General features: G+C 40.2%; 1 protein-coding gene across 29 annotated transcripts in view; it reads right to left on the bottom strand.

Moving 5' to 3' along the window:
• The window catches only part of LMNTD1 (lamin tail domain containing 1), a 504,435-nt gene that overhangs the window by 443,722 nt on the left and 46,896 nt on the right, over window positions 1–13,817 (bottom strand). For 20 of the 29 annotated variants that reach the window (XM_049882677.1, XM_049882668.1, XM_049882676.1 and 17 more), the window contains exon 2: window positions 954–1,008. The exons of the other annotated variants lie outside the window; for them this stretch is intronic. The gene's annotated coding sequence lies outside the window, so the exon portion shown is untranslated. The remainder of the gene's footprint in view (window positions 1–953; window positions 1,009–13,817) is intronic. 29 annotated transcript variants of the gene reach the window in all.

A 13,817-nucleotide genomic window follows, 5' to 3' on the forward strand; every position in this document is an offset into this window, starting at 1 on the left:
TGTGGAAGAAGGGGCTGGTGATCTACTTCCAAAAACTCAGCCACTGAAAACCCTATGGAGAACAGTTCTACTCTCACACATGGTGTCAGCATGAGTCAAAATTGACTCAACAGCAACTGATTTGATTTTGTTTGTTTTTTTGGAATATGTCACCATGCATAAATATTCCTCTAGTTCATTAATACATTAGTTAAGTTCAATTTATTTACTGGTATTGAGTGCCTACAGTATGTAAAGCACTGCTTAGCTCTGGTAGTACAGGAATGGGTAAGGCATGATGCAAAAGAATGACAATCATATAACAGAATTTGTTGGGCTTCTACCATGTGGCAGGTCTGGGCATCTCTTTTAATACTACAACAACCTCCATTTTTCTATGGGGGACTCATGCTTGGAGGAGCTGAGTAACTTTCCCAAGGTCACTCACCTAATAAGGGCATCTCATTTAATACTATAAAGACCTCCATTTTGCAATGGGGTAGTGGGGGAGCTCATGCCTGGAGGCGTTCAGTAACTTTCCCAAGGTCACTTACCTAATAAGGTTTGGAGCAGAGTTTGAATTCAAACCCTTAACCATCAGAATCTCTTGCCTTTCCAAGATGAAAATAGCCATATAGATAGATAATTTCAATATAACCCACCTAGATAATTTCAATATAACAAGATAAATATGAGAAAGAATGCTAAGCAAGTATGTCCAGGTGGACATGAAAGAGCCGCCCAGCCTAGAGAACTTGGAGATTTATTAAAACGCAAGTGGTAGTTAAAACCTTTGAGGTATAAGGCACTGCTTAGGGTGAATGCGGAATATAAAAATAGCAGTTGATTGAGGACTGAACCCCTAGGAACTAAAGTTTAAGGGCAACCAAAGGAGAGAAATTTACAAAGGAGGACAAAGTGTCAAGAGCGGAAAAGTGTTTACGGGATTTGGCAACATGCAAGTCATTACTGACCTTTCCCAGAGCGGTGAAGAGGGTGGCAGTTCAATTGTCCTTGTTGGGAAGGCAACTGCAGGAATAAAGGAGTGGAATTATAGAGTATTGAGAATTCTTTCAAGAAGCTTGAAGGGAAAAAAAAAAGCACAAAATGGGAGCTACAGGGGACCCAGTGTCAGAGGTCATTTCTTTTTTTTTTTTTTTAAACATTTCCTAGACAACCAGTATATGCCAGGCATGACGAAGACAAAAGTGACTGAGATATGGTCCCTGCCTTCAAGGAGCTCACAGTCTAGTGCAGGAGACATAAATATGAATAAAAACCAAAAACCAAATCCGTTGTCATCGAGTCGATTCTGACTCACGGTGGCCCTACAGGACAGCGTAGAGCCACCCCACTGGGTTTCAAAGGAGCGTCTGGTGGATTCGAACTCCCAACTTTTGGTTAGCAGCCGAGCTCTTAACTACTAAGTCATCAGGGCTCCTAAATGAATAGTCACAGCAAAAATGTGATGAGAACTGAGAGCAGTACTAGCAATGTGACCAAAGAACCACAGGAAGAAGAGAAGAAAGCCCTAGACTCTGCTTAGAAGTCAAGGAAGTAGGTGAATTAGAAGATTAACAGATGATCAGCAGATAATGGAATGTATGTGGAAGGGCACGGAAGAGTGTAAAATAATGGCACATTCACCGGAATGAATGAATATTCAATGTGGCTGAAGTGCAAGAAACCAGTGGAGGCAAAATGACACTAGATAGCTAACCCTCCCCTCACCCCTCCCCCCCAAAAAACTCATTGCCATCTAGTTGACTCCAACTCATAGTGACCCCATAGGACAGAATAGAACTGCCCCCATGGGGTTTCCAAGGAGCAGCTGGTAGATTTGAACTACCGACTTTTTGGTTAGCAGCCGAGCTCTTAATCACTTGCCACTAGATAGCTAAGACAATTCAAATCACAAAAGACTTTGTTTGCTACATTAAGGGGTTTGAACTTTTTCTTCTAAGTGATGAAGGAACTACCAAAGAGCTTTAAGCAGAAAGGAACATGACCAAATTGTGTATCATTCACTTGTAAGAGAGAGAGAAGGGTGGCTTGGAGAGAACAACTCAGGAGTCAGGAAGACCAGTTATGAGAACGCTGTATTAGTCAGGGCCATTTAAGATGGGGAAGTGACTAAAGCAGCAAGGATGGGCTTGAACAGGAGAGATCAATTTGTAACAGATGGAATTCACAGCATATGGTTACACTGGTGTGTAGGGAAAGGGTAAAAGGGAGGGAGCAGTCAAAGATACTCTAGATTTCTGAATTGTGGCTGATCAATGTCATCTGAATTCACTGAAATGTAGAGCCTATAACAAGAAAGTTTTATGGTTAAAATACAAGGAGTTTGATCCAGGGATGCCTGTGGGACATCCAAGAAGTAACAATATTCAGGCACTGAGGGCTACCTGTATGTGCAGGACTCAGGGGATGGCAAATATTCAACAGATGGAGATCAAAGCAGGAGAATAAGCAGAGAGATGGGACTGAGGACACCCTGGTGACACACACTTAATGGGCTGTAAAAAAAGTGGAAAGGGTTTGAACTAGCCACTGTAGGAAATGGGAGGGAGAAATAGCCAGGAAAAAGCACAAAGACTATTAAGTAGCATCAAGTCAGGCCTACAGTGGAAAACTTACCTCTGTAGGGGTTCTATCCACAGGACTATATGAGCTTATACAGCAATGTTAGATGACCCAGAAAGATAGAAGAATTAAACCATGTTTTTTTTTTGGGGGGGGGGAGTTTGTTGGGCAGATAAATCAGGAAGAAACAGTGTTTAGAGATTTCAGGGTACTGGTATGAGAGCAGTTGAGTATAGATTGTATAAAGAAGGATGTCAAACTTGGAGAAACTGGGTATTCTAGCAATAAAATGAGATAGTAAAGGAATTGAAGATCTGTATGATGTTGAGATGAGTCGGAATCAACTCGACGGCACTGGGTTATGATGTTGAGAAGCAAGTATTGTGATAAAGGCATGAAAGAGCTAGAAAGACAGGCAACCGCAATCTGAGGATAAACTATGGGATTTAGGATTCCAGAGGCTTAACTGTTCCAGAGAGTGCCAGGGTTCAGGTCCTGATTTTCAAGGTGGAGCAGAGCTGAAGATTATTAGAGTGGTAATGATTTACAGGCTCCTGTGGTATGGAATCATATCTATCGAATTTGCTCTTTCCTAGCAGTGCCAAGGACTGATGGATTTTCTTTTTGTTATAAAAAATATATAACTACATTTTAGAAAGTAGAGGGGGAGAATCACTCACATTCCTATCACCTACACAACTCACGTTCTTGATTTGTGGGTTGCCTTCCACATATTGTACATAGTTGCAATTGTAGCTTACATATGATTGTCCATCCTTTTATTTAAGCATTATAATACAAGTACTTTTCCACACTGTAAAAACTAATTGATGGGTTCTTAGTGTTTAAAATTACGATTTTGGTATACTTCAGATCACAGAACAAGATCCTATTTTTGTGAATGCAAAGAAGAAGATTGTGAAACCTCAATTATCAGGAATGAAGACAGATAGGACTCAACTTTGTCTTACTGTGAGAGAAAGTCTGATTTCTCAGATGTGGCAAATATCACTCTTCTTTGACCAATTGCATTCTTAAACTATTTGAAGATAAGGATATTACCATAAATTTGTTCACAATTGTTGATAAGTCTTATTAACACAGAGCTTCAAAGCACAGGTTCAGTATTTGTAAGTCTGTGTTTCAGTTTTTGAAATTTTTGTTACATCTTTAATCCTAACTTGAAAAATAAGAATTTTTTTCATGAGTCTTTAGATTGATTCTTGGCAGAAAGATTCTTGGCAGAAAAGGCTGCAGGAATTCAGCAATGGGATAAAATAAATTACTATCACTCCATGAAACCATCCAGTCTTCTCCTAGAGGACTTTTAGCAATTTAATCTTTTCCAACTCAGGAGAAGACAAGATAAATCCTTTAGCTCCAGCTAAGAAATGAGAACCCAATGAAATTTCATAACTTTCTTATCTCAGGTAGGAATTTATATAGTGTCTTCCCAGTGCCCTTCTAAAGGAAAGCCCTAGGCCTGGGTGGGAGGCTGATCTAGTATAATCTTTGTACTTATTAAACACAAAACTTGATTTGTACTCTTCCACTAAATCCTTGACTCATCAGTCGTGCTTAGGATGACTGTTACTATTTCTTCTCATATTTGAATTCCAAAGCACCCATTTTTTCCCCCCACCAAAACCAAACCAAACCTGTTGCCGCGAGTCTATTCCGACTCATAGCAACTCTATAGGACAGAGTAGGATTGCCCCAGAGGGTTTCCAAGGAGTGACTGCAGGATTTGAACTGCTGACCTTTTGGTTAGCAGCCATAGCACTTAACCACTATACCACCAGGATTTCCTTTTTCCCCACAGATGCATTAAATTGGGAGGATATCTAATCTTGTCAGTGTATCAAGAGATTGAGCCCCAATCAGGAGCAATTTTGACAACTACTTATGGCAGAGATTGATAATTGCCCATCCATATTCTTCTTCCTTCTTTCCAATAAAAGCAATTTTCTTCAGTGTGGCAATATGTACAGCCAAAGATTACATTTCTCAGATTCCCTTACAACCAGAGGTGATCAGGGAGATACATGTAATGATCACTTGGGTAGGTTTCTGAGAAAACTCTTTAAAGGGAACTGACTCATCTGAAGTTGTGCTACTTTGCTCTTTCTCCTTTCTTCCTCTCTTCAGCTGAGCTATGGTGACTGAAGCTTCAGAAGCCATTTTCCAACTATGAGGAAACCTTGAGAAAGTCTCGGCACGCTCAGGATATTGTTGTTGAGTGCCGTCCAGTCAGTTTTTGACTCATAACAACTCCATGTGGCAGAGCAGAACTGCCGCATAGGGTTTTCTAGGCTGTAATCTTTATGTGAGCATATTGCCAAGTCACTCTCCATAGAGCCTCTGGGTGGGTTCAAACTGCCAACCTTCTGATTAGCAGCTGAGAACTTAATTGTTGTGCCACCAGGGCTCCTTATGCTCAGGATACTGGAACACAGATCGGTCTGAAGTGGACTCAGTGGACTCAGTCTAAAGGAGCCTGGGGGCATTGACAATTTTGTATAATTACTATACAGCCCTGGATTGCTTGCTTCCAGAATTATTTATTTATTATGTGAAAGAAAGCTAATTTTTTTTAATTGTGTTGTTGTTGAAAATATACACAGCAGAATATACACCAATTCAACTGTTTCTACATGTACAGTTCAGTGACACTGATTACATTCTTCAGGTTGTGCAACCACTCTCACCCTTCTTTTCTGAGTTGTTCCTCCTCCATTAATATGAACTCACTGCCCCCGAAGGTTCCTGGATCCCTGGTGGCACAGTGGTTAACAGCTCAGCTGCTAACCAAAAGGTCAGCAGTTCGAATCCACCAGCCACTCCTTGGGAACTCTATGGGGCAGTTCTACTCTGTCCTATAGGGTTGCTATGAGTCAGAATTCGACTTGCCAACAACGAGTTTTGAGTCCTAAGGTTCAAGTTGCTGTTGTCAATTTAATCCCATATAGATAGTTCTTAGAAAAGCATAATGCTCAAGGCAGACATTTTTTATTAGTTCAGCTAAACTACTGCTTGGTTTTAGGAAGACTTCAGGGGATATTTTTCGTTTAAGGTTTGAAGATTATCTCAGGGCAATAGTTTCCAGGTAAACCCTATCTTTTTTAAGTTGCTGTTGTCAGGCAATTGTTATTAACAATGTGGTAATTCTGCACAGATTCGCTGGGGGTGGTGGTGGTTCGGTGGTAGAATTCTCACCTTCTTTATGGGAAACATATAGGTTCGCTATGAATCGGAATGGACTCAATGGCAGTGGGTTAGTTTTTTTCATTATAAAGGAAACCTAGGTTCAGTTTCAAGCCAAGGCACCTCATGCATAAGCCACCACCCATCTGTCAGTGGAGGCTTGTGTGTTGCTCTGATGTTGAACAGGTTTCAGCAGAGTTTCAGACTAAGTAAGATAAGCTTAGGAAGAAAAGCTTGGCAATCTACTTCCAAAAATCAGCCAATGAATACCCTATGGATTACGACCGTCTGAATCTGCAACCAATCATGGAAATGATGCAGGACTGGGAAGACTGTGCGTGGGGTCATCATGAGTTGGGAGGCAACTCCACAGCTAACAACAGATACACTACTTCATTCATTCATTCACTACCAAGTATTTGCTGAGTCTCCGTTCTAAGTTCAGCATTATGTTAGAAGTTTGAATGAAAACAAAAGAAGTCTAAGGAGACTTTTAGAGTACCAGGAAATCCCCATTTCTTCTACTAAAAAAAAAAAAGACATCTTAAACAATCAAGATGTATGTCATGGCAATCAATGATTTTGTTAAAGTACAGTAAAAAGTATAGGCAGTAAGCACTTTGAGATATCATAAATGTCAGAGGTGGAAATGTGGGATGTAACAATTGAGAAAGAAGGTGGCAGAGCTTGAGTTGAACCTAAAAGAGAGGAGAAGAAAGAGGGGAGGATTAAGCCATTCTTTCTCATGCTGGGAGGAAAATCACTAGCAGTGGGTTAGAGAGGAAATTAAAAACCCTAAGTTCAGGAGATGCCAAGGACCACAGAGGCTGGCTGGACTCAGGCTGCTGTGAGCCCGCAGGCGAGTCCGCCAGCTTCTCTGTTCCGGAATTTTTCCCTTTTCAAAGACACGGCCTGTGTTAATAACGTGCTTGAAGATTGTTGACTGAACTCTGTACAACACTGTCAGCGGCACAGGAGTCTTACTATCTTATAACACCAGCATTTCTTCTAAAGATTGTTATAAAAATATCTAGGTTTATAGAGGCATTTAGTATTTCACTGCCCTTTGTCTTCATATCCGTATTTGTCTGCTAATGCGTATGGCTCTTGTGCTAAATGACATACTTTACTGGGTCCACCTTGACATGATGGGCACTGCCTGTGACTTTCTTTGCTCAGTAAATGTGCCTTACTATGGTTTTGTCCTGTTGTGCTGTATTGGCTAATGTATCTTGTTGTCACTAAAGCTTTTGTTGTCAATTTCTACCAAACAAGGTTGTAACTGGAATACATTCACCTTTCTATAGTCACAGTTCAGAAAGCTACACTGGCTGTTTAGTTACTTAACTCACCTACAGGAAGTACTTAAGCATCTATGTACCACTGATGGAATAAAGAAACCATAAATGGCTTCAGTAAAAACTAATACGTTTCTAACTTCTCCCTTTTTGTTCCAGTACTGATCCCAACAAGCTTCACTTAACTGACCCTTATCCTCAATACCTTCTTTTCCCATGACTCAGTTTCTGTCTCTTAGAGTCTTTAATAATACTAAATTGTGTTTCTCAGATTTCTTGTGCAGCCATTTAGTATTTCAGTGCAAGGCTAATCTTTCAGTAACTCAATGCCTTGAGTAAAGACCTGAGCCTGTACAAACACTCTTAACCTGTTTTGATTTTGACAACCTGACTTCATTTTCTAAAACCTGGAACTGTTTAAGAAAAAAATATCACAGGCTGTGAGCTAGCATGTCAAAGATGAAACTTGTATAACCTATCAAGGGAAGTTCTCTAGGGGAGGCTTTTGCAGGAAGGGAGAACAGGTCTTCATTATCCATTCCTGCTGCAAAATAAGAACTAACTGCCCTTGTCCCTACTTTGTTTTTCTTCTCAACCTGGGAGGAGGCAGCAAATATTAGGGTCCTTCCCAAAGCCAAACATTTTCACCAGGAGAAGCAATCATTTAGGTCATGGCATTCTCTCCAAAAGGCCCCCATTAAAACAGCAGCATGAAAGGGTCTTAAGTCTTTGATGAAGTTTACCAGCTTCAACGTTAGGTATGATGGAAAATACTACCAATAAAATTTAAAGGAAAACATAGTTGAATTTAGACTATGACATTAGACACCTGTGGTCGATATGTTCCCATTCCAGATCTTTACAACAGATGAAAAGTTAACCATTCTATTGTAATTGAAGCTCATACCAGCTGCGAGAGGAAAATTCACCACTCTCTTCTACAAAGATTAGAGGCTGTTTCTAGCAAGACAAAAACCTGTTATTAAAGTTTTCTAGTTAAATAAAGACTTCGTGTGTTGCTGGGCTGTGTAAGCAATTAGCACCTGCCATCGTACACAAGATACATAAAGTGGATTGCAGGAGAAGTGTGGGCAGGGGAATAAGTACAGCCCTGTTTATCCACCTCAACTCATTTTCCTGCTTTCAGAGCTAACATCTGGCCCAAGACACCGCAAATGAGACTCCAGGACCTTCAAATCCCTTTTCAAATATTTTCACAAAGAGTCAATGTGGTAAATTAGTTATAATAAATTTGGAATTTGTACAAAACCAAATCAAATCCACTGCTGTAGAGTCGATTCCAATAGCAACCTTATAGGACAGAGTAGAACTGCCCCATAGAGTTTCCAGGGAGCGGCTTGTGGATTCAAACTGCCAACCTTTTGGTTAGCAGACAAGTTCTTAACAGAGTGCTTCAAATCATTGTCTATCACTTACTGGCTGCAGATGATGGACAATTCATATAATCTCTCTGGAGCAACAATATCCTCATCTGTATAACAGGATAAATAATACCTACTGTGCATGGTTGTCAAGATGTTTAGCAACAATATACATGAAGTAACTGGCATACTGAAGGCTCTCAAAACCAAACCAAACCCATTGCCACAAGTCAATTCCGACTCATAACGGTCCTATAGGACAGAGTTGAACTGCCCTATAGAGTTTCCAAGGAGTGCCTGGTGGATTCAAACTGTCAACCTTTTGGTTAGCAGCTGTAGCTCTTAACCACTACACCACCAGGGTTTCCTGAAGGCTCTCAGTACATGGAAATTATTATAAACACAACAAATCTCCATGTTTCTCCCAAAGTATAGATACATATGCATAGAAAATGGGGGCAATAATTCTATGCTGTTGAGAAGTGGGGACTATAGAAACATTTTTTTTAACTTTATCATTTCACCATTTCAGGTATAATATAGAACTTACCTGAGTTATGGTTTTTATATAAGGAGGCAACTTCCATTCAGAGGAGACATATTATTTTAATTTCCCGGAGAACTGGCAAGAAATTTCTTTCAACAGAGGGAAGATGGAGAGATTGCCCATCAGTCTTAACCTCCCTGAAAGCCTGAAACAGTCTGAGTCCACCTGGCTAAGCTGCCCTGGGCAAATATTTGTGAAAGCTTTGAAAAGCCAGCAATAGAATGGAAAGAAGTGGGATACGTGAAGGGAAAGCATCAAGTGAATGCTGTCTCCCTCATTCTTACTTATAACCCACAACTACATACGCATGTAATTCTCCATTACATTCGCTGCCCTTCCAAGGACTTCTATTACAGAAAAATAAGACAGGGAGCCCTTTTCTTAAAATACCATCTTCAATGCCTGCCATTTCACCACGACTCTGAGAGCCTATAGTGGACTCATCGCTAAGGTCATCCTATTAGGACTGAGGCACTTATTCCCTCGGCTGCTAGGAGTGTTGCTTGCAGATGACTCAGAGCTGAGTCCCTCACCAGGAACTGCCCTCAGTCAAAGAGATCTGTCCTGTTCCCCTGGCAACCCCCTTAAAATAGCCTACAACCTATGACTTCTTGAGGTGGAGGTAAAAAGGCCCTGCATCCTTGCCTCAATTCAGGACCTCCCTGAAGGTCCATTCCAGCCCCAGAGATCCCCTGGGATGACCTGAGGTCTCTGATACAAGTCCATCACAGTTCAAATCTGCTTCTGTCTCCTCTGAATGGGTGCAGTTCTTCCCTGATTACCTCACTTCCTACCAGGTGTTGTCCCTGAGCAACCCTCAGTAAACTTCCTGCATACAATTATCCACCTCAGAGCCTATGTCCTGGAAACTCAGCCTATAACAGTGGCCTTGCCCAATATGGGCAGAATCTGGTAGGACCATGCTGCCAGCAAAGCTCATGACAGTCTACTAATCATGTGCACAACTGCTCAGGAAGAATACGAAGGGTACAGGGAGATATATATTGGTAATACCTGTTTAACAAAGGTTGTTGGGAAACTTGTTTTTATCATAGAGACAGCCTAGTGGAGGGATTAAATGCCTGGGTTCCGGAGCCAACTTCCTGGGTTGAATCCTACCTTCCTGCCATTTGCTAATTGTATGACTTTGAACAAGCTCCTTAATCTCTGCGGGCTTTAGTATCCTCCATCATAAAATGGGGATAATAGCTCCTACTTCATAAGGTTGTAGGGAGGATTAACTGAGTTGATACATGTAAAGAGCTTAGCTTAGTCCTGGCACATGGTATACACTCAAAAATTGCTAGTTACCATAAAACATTTGGATGATGCACGTGTGTCTTTGTATTGAGGAACACCCGGACTATCGGTGCACTGTGTAAGTTCACTGTACTTCTTATATCATCCTACAAGATAGTAAGTCTCTTAAAGGTAAAGTAAGATGTGCAATGATTAAATAAATATGAATCATACATTCACATATTTATACACATCTATTCGACTGTGTAGATCATAACAAATTATGGATAACATTACAAAGAACACTTAATTTATGTTCATGAGAATCTGTACATGAATCAAGAGGCAATTGTTCACAGGAAACAAAGGGATACTACCTGGTTCAAAATTAGAAAAGGTCTGCAGCAAAGCAGTGTCCTTTCACTGTATTTATTCAATCTGTATGCTGAACAAATAATCTGAGAAGCCGGACTATATAAAGAAGAACGTGGCATCAGGACTGGAGGAAGACTTACTCATAACCTGCAAAATATGCAGATAACACAACCTTGCTTACCGGAAATGAAGATGACTTGAAACACTGATGGAGGTAAACTACAGCTTTCAGTATGGGTTACACCTGAACATAAAGAAAATGAAAATCCTCACAACTGGATCAATAAGCAACGTCATGCCAAATGGAGAAAAATCTGAAGCTGTCAAAGATTTCATTCTACTTGGATCAGCAATCAATACCCATGGAAGCAGCAGTCAAAAAAATTAAACAATGAATTGCATTGGGCAAACCTGCTGTGAGAGACCATTTTAAAGTTCTAAAAAGCAAATCTGTTACTTTGGTGACTAAGGTGCGCCTGACCCAAGCCACTGTTTTTCAGTGGCCTCATATGCACATGAAAGGGACAATTAAAAAAGAAGGCAAAAATCGATGCATTTGAATTGTGATGTTGGTGAAGAATATTGAATATACTGTGGACTGCCAGAGAACAAACAAATCAGTTTTAGAAGAAATAAAACCAGAATGTTCCTTAGAAGGATGATGAAACTTCGTCCTGCTTATTTTGCACAGGTCATCAGGAAAGGCCAATCACTAGAAAAAGACTTCACGTTTGGTGAAGTAGAGGGTGAGAGAAATTTTCAACGTGATAGCTTAACACAATAGCCACAATGGGTTCAAACATATCAAAGATCATGAAAATGGTGCTAGACCAGACATTTTGTTGTTCTACATAAGGCTGCTAGAACCACAAATGTACGTGTGTGTATGTAGAATACGTGTAATGTGCCAATCTGTCCATCTATCTAAATCTGTATCTATTTGTGCAATGGCAACCGTAGATAAAGGATCAGAAATTGTAAATGATCCTTAAGCAGAGTAGCTAGAAAGGACAAATGTTGCTCCATTGACCTCTCCAGTGATCTGCACCCTCCCCTCAGGCTCAGATCCCCACTTTGAAAGTCTTCTCTCTAGCTGATAAAGGAACAAATTAAAAGATAAAGGCTTCAGTGTTCATCTGAACAGCTTGTTGTTGTTAGGAGCCGTGGAGTCGGTTCTGGCGCATAGCGACCCTGTGTACAACAGAAAAAAAACACTGTCCGGTCCTGTGCTATCCTCGCAATCATTGCTATGTTTAAGCCCATTGTTGCAGCCACTGTATCAGTCCATCTCGTTCAGGGTCTTCCTCTTTTTCACTGACCCTTTACCAAGCACGATGTCCTTCTTCAGGGACTGGTCCCTCCTGATAATATGTCCAAAGTACATGAGATAAAGTCTCACCAACCTCACTCTAAGGAGCATTCTGGCTGTTCTTCTTTCAAGACAGATTTGTTCATTTTTCTGGCCCACATGTAAAGCTGTACTACGGAGATGAAGGGTTATTCAGCTTATTTGGTGCCCCGAATTGTGAGGGTTAATAACCTTTTTGATTTGTAGGGTAGTAACTGTAACATGTAACATGTTACACTCATACAGGGATTGAAACAGAGACAGTAATGCCTTTTGGTGTCAGAATTTAATCCCCTTCTTTAATATCGCATTCACTTAAAGCACCCTGAAGCCCACAAGTTGCAAGATGAGTATGAGTTAACAAAAAGTTACTTGGTCGAATAGTTTCTAAAAAGTCTTAATCCATTTTAAAAATATGGTATCCCTATTACATAGAGCATTCCTCTTTTGTAAATAGGGTTATATATATATATATATATATATATATATTTTAAAACATCTAGGGAGATACTGTACTAACATCATGACAATTTAAAGCTGGGGAAAACCTTGGAAGACGTATAATTCAATTTCCTTCACTTTATAAATGAGGAAGCCAAGACTTGGAAAGATTAAGTGACTTGTCCAGGTTTACAGAGAATTTTTTAATGTTTTATGAAGTTCCAAAGATTATGCAAAAACCAGACAATTAAATACCCAAATACTAAACCAATTGTGTATATCCTAACTGATGCGATTTAAAGCCGGATTAGTGAATGGAAGGAGAATCTGAGCTTATATTAGTCTGTGGGATGCAAAAGAGAAACCCAGCTCCAGCTCTTGAAACAATGCTTGGATATCTGCCCAGAGTTTTGCATTGTGCACTTGTGGACTACATGTGCATAGAAAGCAGGAAGGAATGATAAAATGTCAGTCATTGTCCACTTCAAACAATTCGGAATCCATCCTGAGGATAGTCGAAAAACTGGCTTGAGAAATAACAATGGCATGAGCATTGTTATCAAATACAAGGAACAATTACAATAATGAACATTAGTAGGCTGATTTACAGATTACAAAGTATTTTCAAACACAGTGCTTTCCATCCTCATGATGGAAAATTACCAGATGAGTAGGGTTGTTGCTGCTATGGTAATTATTACTATTATCTCCAATTTACAAGTGAGGAAACTAAGGTTGATTCAGAGAATATCTCCAGGTCACACAGCTGAGCCAGGACTCCTATGTATGTTTTCTCACTCCAAGCTCTGGACACATTCACCTATTCAAAGATGCTTATCCCTAAGGGTGCATCAGTTTGATGCTCTCTGCTGAGCAATTTCATCACAGACAATTGAGTATCGAAGGTAAAGAGTTCAGTCTGAAATACAAACCACTTACATCATACACATAGATTATCTCTCTCCCCAGGATGTAGACACTCAGTCTCAATTTTTTTTTTTTTTAATGGGTACATGAAGTCCCAAATCTGAAACTCTTTAGAGACAACATGATTTCAGCCATCAGGCTAGAAATAGAAATTATACAGTGTCCCTACAGAATTTCTGTGCTCTTTCACTTAATAAATCCAACCTTTGTTTCCTATCAGACCAGGACCACCCAGACTAACCCAAGAATTTTACTGAACTAAGAGGCTCACTTTCAGCATGTGAAGGAGAAGAGATATGGACTAAGCAGGTAGGGCTATCCATCAGAATTCTGAGTAGGAAAACAGAAGAATTTCATCAGCTGTAATTTTTCATGATTCAGTCTCCTTGCCCCCACCCTTACAGATGAACATTCACTATTTTCACTGCCTGACCTAAGCATGGGTCTCAATGAAGAGGCAGTGACAAGTAATCTTTAAGCATGTTTTATAC

This window comes from Elephas maximus, chromosome 4 (assembly GCF_024166365.1).
Source record: "Elephas maximus indicus isolate mEleMax1 chromosome 4, mEleMax1 primary haplotype, whole genome shotgun sequence".
Classification (NCBI taxonomy): domain Eukaryota; kingdom Metazoa; phylum Chordata; class Mammalia; order Proboscidea; family Elephantidae; genus Elephas; species Elephas maximus.